General features: G+C 34.3%; 1 protein-coding gene across 3 annotated transcripts in view; it reads left to right on the top strand.

The window, feature by feature from the left end:
* Window positions 1–14,634: 14,634 nt before the first annotated feature.
* Window positions 14,635–15,129, top strand: part of LOC143226128 (unc-112-related protein-like) — a 51,516-nt gene continuing 51,021 nt past the window's right edge. Inside the window, exon 1 of one of the 3 annotated variants that reach the window (XM_076456681.1) lies at window positions 14,635–14,770. The gene's annotated coding sequence lies outside the window, so the exon portion shown is untranslated. Of the gene's footprint in view, window positions 14,771–14,900; window positions 15,064–15,129 lie in introns of those variants that run through there. The other 2 variants (XM_076456683.1, XM_076456682.1) reach the window with 2 other exon arrangements.

Genomic DNA, 15,129 nt, shown 5'->3' with positions numbered 1-15,129 from the left:
GAGTTGTTTTTGTCACACTATGGCTGAAAGCATATACTAGGTTGCCAACACATCTGTCTGCATTACTTAATGATTATTTAGGCAATCCAGACTCAATACAGCAAAACCAGCATAGTGACTTGTTGGATGAATATGCTGATATTCTTGTGTGATTTGATGGCTAACTGGTTTCAACAACAGTGACTCAGCATCACATACGTTCAAGCAATGTATGTTTGATAAAGCAATCATTGTGCCAAGTTTCTTGGGGCACTAGAGAGGATGTTACAGTCCCATCACTGACTTATGCAAATGGCTGAACTTCTAAGTGGTTATAGATAGCTCAACCTTTTATATTCATCTTTTGATTTTTGCTACTTAAGCTAGGGAGCCTTGTTGCTGCTCAGGATGCCCAGGATGGTTTTTTACAATGGTAAAGTCATCAAGGAAGCAGGGGGTGCCATATCAACATTTGTCATCAACAAACTTAATGATGAAGAGGTGTTACTTGCCAGGGACTCCAGTAGCAGGACCATTTCCTATTGTTGACATAATTTATTGAGGTGACTTGACAAATCATGGGTTGTGACATGACAACTTCATGATGCTGATAGATGTGCTCACACCTACAGAGAGGCCACTACATCCAGAAGTCAGAGTAAAGCTTTCCTGTGCTAGGTGCATCCCAATGAACATACAATTCCAACTCTCAATGTTTGAGCATCCATGTTATTTGCAATGTTAGTAGAGGAATAGAAGGACATATGCTACCGTGACTGCTGAAGCATCACCTTAGAAGAAGCCATAAGAATCTCTCCAGAAAAGGTTTAATGTGGAGCCTCTTACCAGACCACCAAAGATAATTATGAACTGGCTAATGTTAGATTAGATTCCAGTGCTTAAAAGTTATTGTCAGGAGAGAGATAGAAAAAATTAAAAGTTTGATATGCAAGCATATCACATAGTTTCTACTTTTTACAGAAACATGAATTTTTTTTTTTTAATCTGTTATTAGATTTGTGTACTATCATGGTTACGCGTGGCGTAGAATGAGTAACATTTGTAATGTTCCAGCCACATTTTTCTCTTTTTTTTTTACACTCTAGTAGTTGGCATGTCATCTGCCCACAGGATTTTGCAATAGTACAGGTAAGATCTGGTTTTAAAGATTAAGTTTATGATATCTGTTTGCTGACTAACGATGATATTACTAAAAATCACAACTGTAGATGTAGATAAAGATGACAAGGTGACTTTTTAATAGTATATAGAGTAGATTAATTATATAGGTGTGTTAGGCTAAGGACAGAGGCGAAGCTAGGGTTTTCAGCGCCCGGGGACAAAGTTTTCGCGCCCCTTCGTTACAAAACGTAAGCCATAAGAGGGTCCGTCATGCTTTCCCGGAAATTTATGAGTTTTAGAACATGAAAACCTGTATTTCGTGGTGTATTTTTAGCGTATGAAGAAGAAGAAAAAGTGAAATAATTGAGGCAACAGTGGTACTTTAAAGATATAATTGAATAACAGAGAAGAACAGAATTAGAAACAAGAATGTATATAAAAAATTAATGCAGAATTATTTTATACTAAAATAATAGTCAAATATAACATTGCGAAAACTTAAAACATTGGTTTGGGTATAGTAACCTGAAAAGTTAACATAAAGTAAAAGAAATAGTTTGATATAATGCTTTAGATATAATTATGTAACTTCAAAGATAAATTCTTCTTGCCTTTGCTGCTGCAAATTTATCGATTAGTTCCTCGAAATTTATGCTGTCGGTAACCTTTCGCTCCACACTGTCCCATGGATGATCTCAGGTAAGACAGGATAAGTTTTAACTTACTAAAAGACCTTTCACAACTGGCAATAGTCAGTAAGATCTGCAGACCAACTCTCAGATTTAGAAATACATCATCCCCATAGTGCACAATGAAGCGAAGCAGGTCCTCTGGTGTCGAAAGCTTAACATCAGCCCTTGTCTTGAGTAGCATTCGGCAGTCCATTATTTCATTGAACATCTCCAAGCCATCCAAGTCTGTATCATAAGAGCTTCCCATAAAAATGCATCTCTGTTTGAAGCTATTCTCATTAGTTGTGGACATCAGTTCCTTTACGTCTGATCTAGTGGTAAATCAAATTCCAAATCAGCCGTTGGTTCGGTTGCGCGATCACCCGTTTCAATTTTAAGATCAATGCTGAAAAGGCACGAAAAGTTCGGATTCGTATCTACTATTCGCAATCTAGTCCAGTGTTAGATTTTCTTGACTTCGCTTAGATACTTCAGTCAGATTTCCTCGGCTTCGTTTCCAACATTACCAGACTCGCGGGGGTCTGGTAAAGTCATTTAAACTTCCATTTCAATTATCTGTTGTGGTCGTTCGGTTACTCCAGAAGGACAGGGCGCTGAGGCCATGGTCGTATTCCGAAAACTGGATCAATAGACAATTTACCGGCTTTGTTCAGTGAAGTATCCGTGTAATATGCGTTCTGATCACTGATTTACAACATATAATGTTACATTTCACAACGTTTACACAATGTTACATAACAACTTTGATTATTCGCTATGAATTAACTGCATTTTGACGTTTTCATAACGTTTAGACAACTTAATAGAAAAAATGTGACCAGTTACGATGTTGTGGCAACGTTACATAGCAATGTCCATTATTCGTCAGGAAGTGACGTTGCAATCTGACGTTTTCGCAACGTTTAGACAGCGTTATGGCATAACGTGACCAAATCACAACCAAGATGTGGCAACACATGGCGTTGCAACTCCCATATATTGGACACTGGGCATTAATTGGTTAAGAGGGGAAAACATTTCATTCTGAAATTCATTCCTGATTATGTAACATCAATTTGGCGCCCCCCACATGGGGGTGCCCGGGGACAATATACCCCCTTGCCCCCCCTAGCTACGCCACTGGCTAAGGATTATTTTACAGTAGGTGTCTGCGACGTTTGCGATAAATTCGGTAATAAATGAACAGCACGCACTCCACTTGGCCTTAAAATAATATACTTATTCGAAACAAGTTAAAGGTGACGGCCCGAGATGGCCAGGTGGGTTAAGGCGTTCGACTTGTAATCTGAGGGTCGCGGGTTCGAATCCCCATCGCACAAACATGCTTGCCCTTTCAGCCATGGGGGCGTTATAATGTGATAGTCAATCCCACTATTCGTTGGTAAAAGAGTAGCCCAAGAGTTTGTAGTAGGTGGTGATGACTAGCTGCCTTCCCTCTTGTCTTACATTACTAAATTAGGGATGGCTAGCCCTGATATCCCTCGTGTATCTTTGCGCGAAATTCAAAAAACAAACAAGTTAAATGTATATACAAAAATTCTTTACACTACTGAAATCGTAGTAGTATCTTAAACACCACACAGTTCTCTTTTTGTTGTCAAAAAACTGCTTACGCCAATTCAATTGATTTATCATTCAGTTGACAGACCGGACTATTTTTATTGCTACAGTTCCCATGTGTAGTTAGTTCACTTATGTTGTTTATGAGTTACTGCAGTTGTACCCTGAACTTCCAACAATCGTCTCCTTTATTCGCACTCCCAATAATCAGCTGTCTTTTCCACTCAGGCAGGTTCAGTTACTTCAGAGAACATTTTGACGTGACAACTTATTCTTCTTATTTCTTTCAGAATTTTTAATCTAACTCTTAACATACCAACCGTTAGGCCTTTAATTCCCAAAACAGTTAACTTTACGTTTAAATTTTGTCTGACCGATCTTCTCTTTCGCATGACTTTGCGTTTAATCCCTGTTTCCGCTCGTCTGGTTGCTGTTATTTATACATCTTTCACCTAGGCTTTCCAAAAAATCTCCATAAATGGATTACAAACACAGCCTATAACCTCTACAATCAATGAATTACAAATACAACCGATATCCTCGACATTATTGAATTGCAAACACAAAATATGTGTTGTTGTTGATTTTTAATTAAGCACAAAGCTACACAGTGGTCTATGTGTGCTATGCCCACTGCGGGTATCGAAACTTGGTTTATAGTGATGTAAGTTTGCAGACCACTGGACAGCAAGCACAAAATAAATAAATTAATAATATTACATACATTAAACACCCTGTCCCTCGCTGGGACAGCAGTAAGTCTAAGGACTTACTAAGTTAAAATAAGAGGTTTGATACCTCTCGGTAGACACAGCAGCTAGCCTGATGTGGATTTGCAATAAGAAAATACACACAGTAAACAACCTTTTATTTTATTGTAGTCGAACCAAAGAGAATGAACTGATCTTGAAATTTGAGTGTATTTTTTAATCAGTTGAAGCAAGTTCTACTAGGCAATCAGAAAAAAAAGTGTGTTTTTAAGGATAATGGTTTTTAGCTTTTCTAGTAGTCGATCTTGTAGGAAAAGAAGCTAAAGACTATTCTAATAGGACCAACTATTTTGTTATATTTGTGGGAACTCATTGTGCTTTCTTTTATCTATCATTAATAAAAACTGTTTTATTATTTTAATTTTTGTCCCGCATTTTTATTATTTACCCCTAAAAGGAACTCAGTTTTAATTATCAACTATAGAACACTCCCCTTATTTCTTGTGTAAATCTGCTGTCCTTGTAGTACACAATTTATACTTGTAAGAAGCTGGACTTGACACAAAAGAAGAAATAATAAGTAATTTTTCTAAGACAAGAGACTTTACTTAAATATTGGGTGATAAAATGAAACCATCATTTCTTGTGTAGCATATTTTCGAAAGAATATGTTTTATCACCTAGCATTTCCTGAATTTTAACATTATTCTTTTTATTCAAATAAAATAGCCAGTTGATTGTAAGAATTTTTGCAGTTCATATAGCAATACTTATGTTTTTGTTGCATGAATAACAATGGTTTGAAAAATAGCATGTTACTTTAATATGGAATAAATAACCAGTTAAAGTAATTAATTTTCTCACTGGTTGCCAATTGAAGGAAGTTTACATGAGGAACAAGGAGAAGGAATTTATAAAAGCAAAACAGAAATTTGTATTCACTTTCTCAAAAACATCTATACAATAAAATATTTATTAATGTTTTTAAGTATTGAGAAAAATAATACAAAGATTCATTTAGAAATTTATAGCAGTTTAGTAAAATTAAAGGTCTCGTTTAGCATTGTACAAAGACTGTCTTCAAAATTTAGTTTCTTCACTATAGTCATATGAATATTTTATCTCAAGTTCCTATATTAAAGGAATATAGAAGATAAGTCACAGTCAAACTGTACATGTATTCATCATAAAACATGCTGCTAGTTCATGTTGGTTGTAATCATAAGGTTCAGGTTAACTATCTTACAAACTAGTTTGGTTTACTGTCAGCTTTTATATCTCTATCCATGCATTGCTTGTTATCATATACATACTGAGGTTTTATTTTACTGGACTAACCCAATTGTTTCTGATATATTAGGTGATACACAGTGTAGTATGTTGTTTATGAAAATTTTCACAATATCTTTAGGTAGTTGCTATACAACATCATTCTTAGTGGAAAAAGAATACTGCAATATGGTATTCTCAGATGTATGATTTCTCCTAAGAGTAGACGAGTATGCTCCACAGAATAATTTTCAACAAAAAATGTATTGTTGAGTAAATTTACATTCTGTGATTTTAATTGTATTTTGAAGAATAAAATGAACTGGACACAATGTGTAACAACCTGCATCAAGCTTTAGTAAATATACCAAAACAATAAACAACAGGACGAATGCACGAGGGATGATATCTTACTAGACATCTATCCATCAAAATATTATTATATATTTTCCTAATTAATAAAACATAATGAAGCAATAATGATATTCACTTTAGCACACGTGTTGTCCTTGTAACTGTTAATCATTCCTATCGAAAAATAAAGTAGGTTACATCTTTAAGATATTACCTTGCCTGCCAATAAAAGAGATCACTTACCACTTCTAAATAGTTAATTCAACCTTATAGAAATTTTTCTCAGGTAAAAGCACATGTGATAACACCTGTGAATTACCCAGAAGAAGAGGTAGCTATGGCTAAAAGAAGTGAGCAACTTTTATTAATGATATTCTATGTTGCAAACACATACACTATCTTACTGCTTTACACGCTGCTTCAGAAAGTAACAAAATTAAATACATTTAATCTTTTTTTTTTTCACAGGTTGAATGGAAAAATACATCAGTTTCACTGTATTAAAAGAATCAAACTGTCTCATAATCTGCAGCTCCCTGTTTTCAAATCTCTTGTCTTTTAAAACGTCCTTGATTGCAACAAACTATACACTTCAGTTTGGTAAATGTGGAAGAAAAATGAACTGTAGAGCCTTTTTCTTCCACATTGTTTCTTTCCATGACTCACTACAGCTTTGAAACTTCGAGGTTTACGCACATGCACACTGAGAAAACTAAAATTTACTCTGGCTAGGTGAAAAACAAGGTAACTAGAAAATTTAAGAAAATCAACCTTGAATATCAAACACTTAGATTGAAGGGTAACAGTGTTAAAACAGTCTGACAACATTTCAGTAAGCTTCACGTGTTCTCACACCTTATTTGTCTGTAGAGTGAATAATTAACACCTGTGAATGTCTTGATTCCTAGGCTTCATTCGGTCTCTACATGAGCGATACCTGTGCAGCACCATTTTTGTCATTTCTGTTCCAAAAGTCAACTCAGTTTATCCATAGACATTCTCTGCAGTAATGTCAGTATCAACTAGGGTTGAAACTGCAATAGTAACTCTTACACATGAGATAATTTGGATTAGAAGGTGGCAGTTTCTTACTTTGTGTATTGGAATGCTCTAATATTTAACATCACCTCCTCTTTGTGATTTTATTCAAAGTACAATTTTAGTGCTATCTCTGTGTGACTTCTAGAGTTTCATTATGTTGGCAATACTTTCTTTCCCTGGCAGTAAGTACGCTTACAGCCCACGTTTTCATACATCTTCGACAGCACATTGGATTGCAATAATATTAATAAAATATTATAAAATCGTGTACTTACTAAATATTCCAATCTGCATTACTTACTGCTGATTAGTTCAACCACTTTTGAATATTTCAATTTCATCCAATCGAAATATTTTACATTACTTTTACCAAAATCACCAAATACAACTGTTTTCTGTCTCAAACACAGTGTGAGATTTTTTATTATTTTTATCTTTCCAAAATCGTCAGAAGTGAAGCATTCTGTCACTAGTATTATTGAAAATAACAGGTATGCTGTAAATTCAAGTGATACCTTCCAGACCATAAATCACATTTATTCCAGTATCACAAGGTCTTAATATCCAAGTCAAATCTTTTGCTCTCATTCATATATCATACGTTGTGTTCTTTGTTTAGTTGGTCCATATATGCCATTTAATATTCTTAAATGACTTCATGTAATCTTTATACACGTGTGTGACCACACACATACTTATTTTTACATGCATATTACCATATACACATATCATCATTACACATTGTTACATACACTAATATCTTAAAACAGACTGCTTCCATTTTCTGTATTAATTACTTTGATAACCTTTACTTTTGATATCACTAAGCCAAATTTGTATTGTCGCAATACAATAATAGATTGCTATCTAAAAACCAAAAATAACAATCATGCTATTACTACATTAGACAACAATTCACACTGAAAGAAACAAACAACTCTCGTTTCACGTGGAAAGCTATTACTCTCTTCAGATATACAGATAAGGATACATTGAATACCATGCAATAAGCCCCTTAGATCTCCGTTTACTTGGCCAATTCAGGTTAGTGATCCTTTGGTAGCTCAGAAAGATCATAAAACATTTTAAACTGTGTTTCTATAACTTCTCTCCATCACCTTTGGTTGTACAAATAGTTGATAAGCTAGACATTACTCATGCATTTGAACAAAGGTTGCAACATTCTTTATCTGAGTTTCACAAACTCTCAGCTACCATCGTTAGTTGTACAGACAATTGAAGTGCTGTACATTACATCTACTCACACCAGTCATCCTAGTTTTATAATAATTAAGTTGGAATAATGTCATCAAACAGATGAAAAGTGAGGAATATCACTTCTTTTCAGTCATTGATTCTTTACGTGATTGTCCTAGGTGCATAATGATCAAGAGTCTTTTCTCTTTTATCTGAATAATACTCCAGAGTTTCTGATGCTGCTTTTCACGCTTGGATTGGACCTGCTTTTATGTCTTTGGAGCTAATGGATTAATATATATATATATGCAGGTTCTGGAGACAGAAACAATCCCCTGCTGACAAGAAGGAGTGGACTAAGAAAAGCAAAAGGTCCAAAAACAGCAGAGTAGACTAGAATGAAAACTTAATAAAGTTTTCCACTTAAGAATACTTTGTAGAAAGCAAAACCGCTATGGTAAGTGTGCACTTCTCTATAGGATTACAAAATAGATTCTGCATCCAACCAGAAGCTTTCCATATCTTAATTTCATAAAGTGAAAAGCTAGCTCTGTCAACATACGTCTTCAGCTAACCTTACCAATACCACACTAGTATAGATTAATTCCAAAGTTGCAGCTACTATTGTGGGTACATCAACAATGCCAAGACCAACTGTAGCAGCATTTATCAAGACTGGCACTAGGGCTTCAACCTTCACCACTCCCCTGATGGAGATCCCAGCCTTGGCTCCTGAGAAAACATTGGCGAGGGTATTGATTCCAATAAAGCATGTGACTAGTGTAATACAGCAATTCATGGTGAAGTAGATACAATACAATTATTTTATTCTTATGTGTGTCAGATAAGTCGTAAGGTGATCGGACGGCCCAGAATGATCATCGATGGAACTTAAGATATACCTTACAGTCCTAGATTGTATTAAACAATGTTTTCATGGTCCTGGACAATGTTAGGCAAGTCTTGAGGTATATTGGATGATCCCATATGATATTAGCTAGATTTTAGGATGACTTCTTTTGATGGAGAATAACTTCACTTATACAGGTAATAGTACCATTAAATGAAAGGAAAACAGAAGCAAAAAGTAAGGGTTGAAATTGTAAAGATAAGTACTTTGAAAAATTGAAATAAGTTACAAATTCAAAGAAGGAGCAAAGGTATATTCATATTATTTCATATTTTTATTTATTTATTTTCATAATACATTCTGATTTCGCTAAATAGAAGAAAAATGACAAATAAGATAAACAAGATTATAGAAAATTTTTATTTAGTTAGAAGGCTCTTGACGTTTTACAAATGAAATATGAAACTGTAAAAGAAAAATAACTATTGTTACTCTAAGCGCAAATGTAACCTTTCACACAGATTGATTGATTTTTAGTATAAATACTTTTATCAAAAGTATTATTTCATATGATGTTTTCTGAAAGCTTTTTCAATTTCGTAAAAAATAAACAGTGAATTTGAAATTATAGTGAATGTTATTATATCCAAATGGAAACACGTTATTATGAACATATTTGTAATTAGCTAATTTATACAGATTATCAAGTCACTAAGATAGTTGAATCCATCGTTCTTAACACAACGGAGACTATTAATAACAAACACCATCAGTCAATAAATGCAAGAATGCAATCTAGCAAGAGTGGGCATGCAAGATATAAACAAAAAATAGCTGTCTGTACAATAAGCTTACCAGTTTGTTATTCTTTACATCATTATGTAATAATTATACAGATTACATTTCATTATATTCATATAAAATATATTTTTTTTCCAAACTGAAAACTTACATAATAAAAAATATAGAATGTCGATTACTAATACAACAGTTCACTTTTCAAGAAGGATAATCACAAAAAGCTTTTGAAAATGGCCCGGCATGGCCAAGCGTGTTAAGGCGTGCGACTCGTAATCTGAGGGTCGCGGGTTTACATCCCCGTCGCGCTAAACATGCTCGCCCTTTCAGTGGGGGCGTTATAATGTGACGGTCAATCCCACTATTCGTTGGTAAAAGAGTAGTCTAAGAGCTGGCGGTGGGTGGTGATGACTAGCTGCCTTCCCTCTAGTCTTACACTACTAAATTAGGGACGGCTAGCACAGATAGCCCTCGAGTAGCTTTGTGCGAAATTCTAAAACAAACAAACAAACAAAACAAACTTGAAAATTCTCGTCAGCTTGTATTACATTATCATCTTTACATAAACCATTGTTTTATTTGAAACACGAAATGATATATTTAAAGGTAGACAGTTCTTTATTCCAACTGACTGGTTTGAGTGATGGATCACTTTCGATTATAGAATCACTTTCATCACACTATTGAAGAGACACAATAAAAATGATGTATTCACCTGATAATTCTTGACAGTTTGGTTTCTATGAGTTGGTGCTGAGCCATTGATCAACTGAGATATAATTATTACTACTCGGGATAAAGTTACGGCTTCCAGAAACAACCTAATTAACGACTTCTAATATCTCAAACAGTTTCATCTCTGTTCAGGCTGAGACTAAACCATAACATTCTTTAAGCAGCTTTTAATACATTCACTGATAGTTTCAGAGTTTGCACTTGTATTTGCTTTCTTTTATAAACCAAAATTATGTTTTAATGATGCTGATACTTCCACGTGCTTTCGTTTTTGAACATTGTGACTTGGGTTGATGGTGGCATAAATCAATCTGACGACACCACCACATGTGTTTATATGTATATCCCAACTGTGAAGATCGGTCTTAGAATATCTGTCGTACACAGGTACCCAGTACGAGTGAAGATAGTTTCGGAAAAGCTATGGTGAACTGGTACCCAGTTTGTGTTGAGTCCTCATTTCCACTTTATGACCGACCCTGCTTAACTTATTTGGAGTCATGTATGGACTATTAAATTATGCATTGATAGGAAATGCATATTTTGTGTTATAAATACCTGTTTGAATTCAGAACACGAAAATATGGATTATTTTAAAACATTCATATTGTAAAGATCTGTTAATGTGATGAATCAACCAGTGTGTGTTTTTGAATTTCGCACAAAGCTACACGAGGGCTATCTGCGCTAGCTGTCTCAAATTTAGCAGTGTAAGACTAGAGGGAAGGCAGCTAGTCATCATCACCCAACGCCAACTCTTTGGCTAGTCTTTTACCAACGAATAGTGGGTTTGACTGTCACTTTATAACGCCCCCAAAGCTGAAAAGGTGATCACGGTTGGTGCGACTGGGATTCAAACACGCGGCGCTCAGATTACAGTCGAACGCCTTAACCCACCTGGCCATGCAGGGGCCTCCAGTTTGTAATAATCATAACTGTAGATATCTAGACTAAAGAGAGATCACTGTATAGCTTCACAGATATGAAATTAGTCCTATGACTCTGTTGGCTTTTCTCGCACTTTTGATGCCACAGAGTCACTCTGGCACTACCTCATTAAATTTTGCCAGTTTCCTCCAATTTCCTTTAAAACAACTAAAATTAATAAAAAAAAAGCCATGCTCTAAGAGTGCTATAATGACAATGACTGTACAAGTAATATCATTATATTTATATAATCGAATTAACAGACAAAAAACATGTGTGACCGGTGTCTTTAAAAATCCTATATGGGGCTTTAATAAGAAGGTATATAGTATATATAGAACCTTTATTCATAATATTTTATACAGATATTTACTAATTCACACCAAACGTCCTTTCAGCCGTGGGAACGTTATAATGTTACGGTCAATCCCACTATTCTTGGGTAAAAGAGTAGCCCAAGAGTTGGTGGTGGCCTTCCCTCTGGTCTTACTCTGCTAAATTAGAGACGGCTAGCGCAGATAGCCCTCGTGTATCTTTGCGTGAACTTCAAAACAAACTGTTACGAGCTTTATTTTTAGTATTTAAATTGAGATGTTTGTTTTTACAGAAAGCGTGTCATGACATCACGCATAAACTTCATGAAAGTTAGGTATATAGAAGTTTCAGTGTAGTAGGTATACCAAATGAGTAGTAATATAAATGCTATTTCATGAGTTTTTTAATCAATGAAGTATTCAATGAATGAGTAAAAGAATCGCTTTATTGACAGTCAAATTGAAATTCTCCGTTAGTAAGATAAACTGACTTGGTTAGAATAATTGCATGTTATTAATTTAATAGCTAGAAAAAAAAATAACATTGATAAATAAATTTATCTGTGAGTCAGACATACAATTAATCCAAGAATTTCTATTGGAACGTTATTTGCGATGTTAGACCTACAAATGAAAGAAGCATGAATCATAAGTTAAAGAAGAAACAAACTAATTTGTTATAATTACGTGAACTGATCTTGGCATTATTTTTTCTAAATAATCTAAAAGATCCTTTCTACGTTAGAACAACACATGAAGTCATAGTTGAAGGCCTATTTATTATTATTTTTCTTTTTTATTTAAAAGGATCATTTTGTGCTGTATGATCTCAAAAATTCACAATACACAATAGTTTTAAACTAAAACTGTTGCAGTAAACCATTTAAAACCACCGTCAAAGAGATTTTTGTTCACCACTATAGCTCACTCATCTATATTCTAACATGTGCGTTACTATTTTGAGTTCGACCTATATTGGAGAAACAAGTAGAAAAATGGAAACCAGATTCAAAGAACATGCAAAGCTACACGAGGGTATAGATATGTAGATGACACGGTTGCGGGATTCAAATCTACAGAACACATACTTAATTTTTTCAATCACATTAACTCTATACATCCCAACATCAACTTCACATGTGAACAGGAAGAAAACAATCAAATATCATAGCCATAAAACTATTTGCAAAATATGACATTCCAATTAATACCAAATTTATTCAAAACCCGGCACAAAACTGAGGTCTATACTATGTAAAACTACACTGACAAACACCACACCAACATTATTTATAAAATACAATGTGATAACTGCCACGACTTCTATATTGAGAAACAAGTAGAAAAATGGAAACCAGATTCAAAGAACATAAAAGTCACCTTCACACGTTTTCGAACACTGCAAGTCAAATAAACACAACATAACCATAGAAAACACTCAAATACTAAATAAAGAAACAAACATAAACAAACGTAAAATTAAAGAAGCCTTACTTATACAACAACTTAAACCCAAAATAAACCAATATAAAGGAACGCCTTTATACCTATATTAATATAATAAATAAAATTATATATTCAAACATCTAATACCGCCCTCTACATTTCGACACACAGTTACACAACCCCTTTCAAACATGTGGTCAGCTTCCGGTCAGTTACCTCTTTCTTTGTGAACCTAGCCGTCCCTAATTTAGCAGTGTAAGACTAGAGAGGAGGTAACTAATCACCACTTATCGCCAACTGTTGAGCTACTTTTTAACCAATGAATAGTGGAACTAACTTTCACGTTATAATGCCCACAAGGCTGATAGGTCGAACATGTTTGATGCAACAGGGATTCGAACACGTGAGTCGAGTGCCCTAACCACCTGGTTATGCAGGAGCTCTTTGTGGAACAGTGGTAAATTTGCAGACTTACAACGCTAAAATTCAGAATTAGATTCTCCGCAGTGAACACAACAGATAGCCCAATGTGGTTCTAAAATAACCAAAATTAATATTAATTTATTGTCTTTAAACAGTTTACAAAACAATAAGTAAAATAAATATTGTTTCAAGTACAGTTTGATTGTTTGGAATTAAACAACACAGTGGACTAGGTATCGCAACCCAGTTTTTAGCTGTGTGAGTTCGTAAACATGCTGCTGTGCTACTGGTGAGCTTCATGTACGGCTTTGCTAGAATGTTCTAACAGAATAAACATAGCATTTAACGCAATAACCTTTTATCAGTAGTTATGTCCGTTAAACATTATCTAAAAAAATATTTTTCATCTTTCTTACTCATTTAGTTATGTCTGTCAATGGTGACACCTTAGAGTTATTATTAATTAATTTCGTTGTGACAAACTTTGTATTTGGTCCCAAAACTTGGCCATGAACCAATACTTTCTATCTTTAATTATAAAACTTAATAATTATGATGCAATAATGCATTTACTTCAAGTACTGTGTTTATATACATTTCAAAAAGTATCAATAGTTGGCGCATTTAACCGACTCTTGAAGAGATGCCCCTCAACGGCATACTGGTATGTCTGCTGACGTAGAACTGTGTAGGAAATTACGCATAGAGGTTATTGAAAGAGATAAACGAAAAATGTTGTAGGTCTGTAAACTTATACTTCTAGAAACTGAGTTTTCATATCCGTGGTGAGCAGAACACAGATAACCCTTTATATAAATTTATGCTTAATACCAAGCAACAACAACGATAAACATATTATCATATCATGTGTATTTTCTTATAGCAAATCCTCGATGGGCTATCTGCTGAATCCACCGAGGGAAATCGAACCCCTGATTTTAGCGTTGTAAACCCGAAAACTTAACGCTGTACCATCGGGGGACTTATATATTTACGTGTTCTAATACTATAAATCTCAAATACAGACTAAAAATGACGAAAAATATTTAAAAACATAATGTGAATACTAGATAATATGCCATATATAGCTTTGTTTAAGATGAAAGTGGTTTTCGACGATCATACACGTGCGCTGTTATCCGTCAATTTAACAAAATATACGATCATTTTGCCAAGATGGAAAATGTATGGTACGCGAGAAAAGTATGATAAACCAACTTGAATAGTAGACGAAGTTATTATTTCTAAATGGCCGACATGGAAAGGAAAAGAATTTTTAAGGCATTGTTGTAGTTTTTTTATATATAAATATAGCGAATTACTCAAGTGTTGTATTTAAAACAGAATAGTAAGGTAGGATTTGATTACATTTTCTCTGCATTAATTTTGAAATTATAGATTTGATAGTTAGAATTAATTATTACATCACTTTTTAACTGGTTTTAAATTTTAGGGTAGGACGAAGAGGTAGATTGTGGAACAGATTTATTCTGTTGACTTGGTCCGAGGCGATGGCATGAGTCGGTTATCGTTAACGCTAAGTACTTTTACTGCATTGAATTGATTTCCGTATCGTAAAGTATATTAATTAAAGAAGTAAACACCGATTTTTTTCAAGTACAGGTAATCAGAAATAAATTAAAAAAGTATGTCAATTTTTTTTATTAGTCTTAAGTGTGTGTGTGTGTAACAACTCTAAGAATATCACTTCA

Source organism: Tachypleus tridentatus, chromosome 9 (genome assembly GCF_004210375.1).
Source record: "Tachypleus tridentatus isolate NWPU-2018 chromosome 9, ASM421037v1, whole genome shotgun sequence".
NCBI lineage: Eukaryota > Metazoa > Arthropoda > Merostomata > Xiphosura > Limulidae > Tachypleus > Tachypleus tridentatus.
This window is presented reverse-complemented; position numbering and strand designations above follow the sequence as displayed.